We start from the raw sequence: 4,122 nt of genomic DNA on the forward strand, positions 1-4,122 counted from the left end.
GGGCGACGAGATATTTGAATACGAAGTCTCCGAGCTTTAGAGCATTATTTGGGATGCTGGGGATAGGCCTTTGAATTGACTTGATTGTTAGTCGGGTTGTGTACTGTTTCATAGCGGTCGGAGCATTGAGTTTCCACACGATAGGAGTATCTCTACGCGGTGGGAGTAGTTGACTTGAAATGTGAAATATCTCTGCACGATGGGAGTAGTTAGCTTGAAAATGTAACAATGGATGTATGCTGCATGAATAAATGTCATATTCAAGATAAAATAAGGAAATAAAGAGCCTCCCCAAGAGATACTCTTGACTGCAAAACTAAATTGCGTCCCTCGAGAGAACGTATGGAGGGATCCGACGGTGTGTCCTTCGATTGGCAAAGTTGGTAACTAAGTTTGAAACTATCAACTTGTAATCTCCAATATGGCAGAGTGACAGTGCGATCTGTGCAAAATTCTCCAATTGGCGAAGCACAGTTTGTTATATACAGGGTTTTGATTGGCAAAGATAATGGCTCAATTTTTACTGGGCACTCTAATTGGTTGAGCATACAATTTGCTATATACACGGCTCCTATTGGAAGGGTCGGAGACTCGCTATATACAAGGTGCTCTGCTTGCTTGAGCAGATGGTTTGATATATACTATATGCTTTGACCGTATCGGAGGATTGCTAATTTGGTGCAAAATTTTCCATGGCTTCTTCTTGATGAGGGAATAATTTCTTCAAAACCAACAGCCCCAGTGCGAATTCCCAAGGTTTCACCTTCTTTTTGAATGCACTTTCCATCCTATTTTGATATAGCTCACCAGGCATACTGTGTCCATTCTCGTTTTGTCAATGAGAAGAAGTTGCTCCTGCCAGACCCATGTACATTCCGCTTCATCTAACTTGGCTTATTGAATGACCCTCAAGGATGGTATCTCGACCTCTGTGGGTATCATAACTTTGGTGCCATATACCAACATGTACAGCGTTGCTCCGGGAGATGTTCTCATGGTGGACGGGTAACCCAATAAAGCGTATGATAGCTTTTCGTACCATTGCCTGTGATTATCCACTATCTTTTGTAAGATCTTTTTGATATTTTTGTTGGCTACTTAAACTGCTCCATTCATTTGCGGTCTGTAGGCTGTGGAGTTACGATGAACGATTCTGAACTTCTCGCAAATATGCCTCATGAGATCGCTGTTGAGATGTGATGCAGTGTCAGTGATGACTGACTCTAGTTGTTAAGACCCAAAATGATGGTCCATGTTGAGTGCCCGACTCCTACCTGTAGAACACCTATAAGCATATGTCTAAGATATAGACATGAAATAAGGGTAGGTCATGCATAACATCTAACAATAAACTGCTAAATCTTCTGAATAACATACATGAGGAAACATGCCCAAAGGACATATATACATATACATATACATGTGAAATACGGTAGGGTGAGCTGGCAAGGACACATACTATCCAACTATACATGACTGTCTACAGACCTCAAATAGAGGGTACAATGTATAAAGGACGGGACTGGCCCCATCATACCCATTTATGCATACAGAAATATCATACCAAAAGCCAATAGCAGCACCAGATCAAATGGAGCACACCGACTCTCGCTGAGCAAGGATCCTAAGAAGGGGGACCGTCAGCCTGTCTACCTGCATCTGCAAGCAAGAAACGCAGGCCCCAGGCAATAGGGGCATCAGTACGAATAATGTACTAAGTATGTAAGGTATAAAAAACAGTATACAAAAGACATGAAAGAAACATGGAGTATAGGATTCAACCTATAAGTTTGAATAGCTCTATGAATCATGAAGTATTTATAATGTCATGCATATGCGTATAAATGTCATATCATGCATAGGTATATGCGTAAATAACATCATCAAGCCTCTTAGGGCATCGCATCATATCATTTCGGCCTCAATAGGAGAAATGATCAATGTAAACCAATTGATCTAGTGGTGGTGTGTATATAACGTCGTAACCTTTCTCCATACTCGATGTACATAAAATATACGCGTATATAATGCCATCTGGTCATGGGTCAATGTACATATATAAATAAATACAATACATAAAGAAGTAAGTCAATAAGAGCTCACGGGATGTCATAAGATCAATATACCTTCGGTTAATATCACGAAATAATCTTTATCAACTTACATATTTTCTGAGACCCATGAACAGACGATATAATAATAGGACATATGGGAAATCAATAACATAGGCAACCCTAGTACTTCTAATAATAGAGTCATTTGTGAAAGTTGCGTGTTTGCTCATTTGGTTGTATCATATGGATGATGCCAAAAGGAAATAAGGATAGCCTTAACATACCTCAAGTCGTCAATGCAGCTCAATAACAAGCTTTATAACAACTAGCGCGCCAACCCTATAACAAAGAAATACATGTATGACTTAGATGGCACTAGTATATCACGCATCTCAAACAATAACCGGATTTTAAAATAAAATGGTCAACATTTCCTTTACTTTCTCTTAAATCCTACAATCAGCAACCAAAACAACAACGGGCACTTCAATTAATTCCTTTATGAACTCAATCCATCAATATACATGAGTATACACCAAAACAATCTGATCCACGCTTGTATACAATATTCACACTCTTCCTTAATTCATATTCACGTAACAGAGCCACAGCTACAGCCACATAACCACAATGTCAAGTAGCTGGATATATACAATGAAACTCCTTCAATAACACATCAATCCACTCCCACAAAAAAGAAAATTTTAATTGTGACTTTCAACCTATACTTCAAAAGTTCTTCATCAATAACCAAACTATGATCTAAATGACCTCAAATACATGGAAAAGTGTAGGATATCACCGTGAACAATAAGAACAACAATACATATACATATTTATAACTATATTTCCAGCCCTTAAATGCAACCAAAACCTCCTCAAATACACTACAAGTACTTTTATTTCTACATCAAGAAGAACTTAAAATGAAATTTCACCAAGTTGAAGATGAATTGATCTAGAAAGATTTCTGAATTCTTACCTTAATTACTTGAAGAAAAGGAATAGGATGAATTGGAGAGAAGCCTTCCCAACACCTTTACAACCAAAACCCCCAAACCAAGACTAAAATTCCAGGATAGTTGGCTTAAAGAGGGTTGTCCGTATGGTGCAATTGTAAAGAGCTTTTCATTGTGATGGTGCTTTTATGAATTGTATAACGTGCAGTAGCTCTTAAATAACCTCCTTTACTTTGAACATTTGATATATATCAATTTGTAATGACTAAGGGGACGGTGGAAGAGGCAACATTTGTCTTTACATGGCAATAGATCTTTTATAAAGCACCTCAACGTTTCTCCACTAATTATAGGACCTATATTATGCCAATCATGTTTATTATGCATATTTACATCATAGTATATGTTATTTTAACATCATAACAAATTCTCATTGACTTTCTAAATTACTCGGCTTCTAATCTCATCCAACAAGTAGTTAGAACTTGTTAAACATGGCATAAATACTTATAATCTCAAGGATAATCTTGCTCTTTAAGCTTATGTCGAGTACTTATGACACAACTCGACATGCAAAGATACAAGATGTAACATCCTTCCCTCCTTAGAAATATTTGTTGTGATGTCTCTATCTGATCCAACTCTGGAATTGGAAACAAGTGAGGATACCTAGACTTCTTTCTTCTCTAGCTTCCCAAGTCATCCTCCACATTATTGTTTCTCCAAAGTATTTTAACTGAAGTTACCTCCTTAGTTCTCAATCTCCAAACTTGTCTATCTAGTATAGCAATAGGAGCTTCCTCAAATGATAGTTTCTCTCTAAGATGAACATCATTAACTGGAACGACTCTAGAAGGATCTTCGATACACTTACGGAGCATAGACACATGAAACACTCGATGTACAGACTCGAAAGACTGGATGTACAAACTCCAAGTTAGAAGGAAAGTCTAACTCGTATGCTACATGGCCTACTCTACGTATGATCTTATATTGTCCAATGTGCCAAGGTCTAAGCTTTCCTTTCTTACCAAATCTCATAACTCCGTTCATCAGTGATACTTTAGGAATACCTAGTCGTCTACCTGAAACTCCAAGGCTCGTCATCG

The 4,122-nt window shown here is 37.9% G+C and overlaps 1 long non-coding RNA gene across 1 annotated transcript; it reads right to left on the reverse strand.

Moving 5' to 3' along the window:
- Window positions 1–358: 358 nt before the first annotated feature.
- LOC104110304 (uncharacterized) lies at window positions 359–3,213 on the reverse strand. The gene is made up of 3 exons (XR_689418.3): window positions 3,037–3,213; window positions 2,339–2,393; window positions 359–1,659 (listed from the first exon to the last, which is right to left on the reverse strand). It is a non-coding gene; the product is annotated as an uncharacterized lncRNA (long non-coding RNA).
- Between the last annotated feature and the right edge of the window lie 909 nt (window positions 3,214–4,122).

This window comes from Nicotiana tomentosiformis, chromosome 8 (genome assembly GCF_000390325.3).
Source record: "Nicotiana tomentosiformis chromosome 8, ASM39032v3, whole genome shotgun sequence".
NCBI classification, from domain to species: domain Eukaryota; kingdom Viridiplantae; phylum Streptophyta; class Magnoliopsida; order Solanales; family Solanaceae; genus Nicotiana; species Nicotiana tomentosiformis.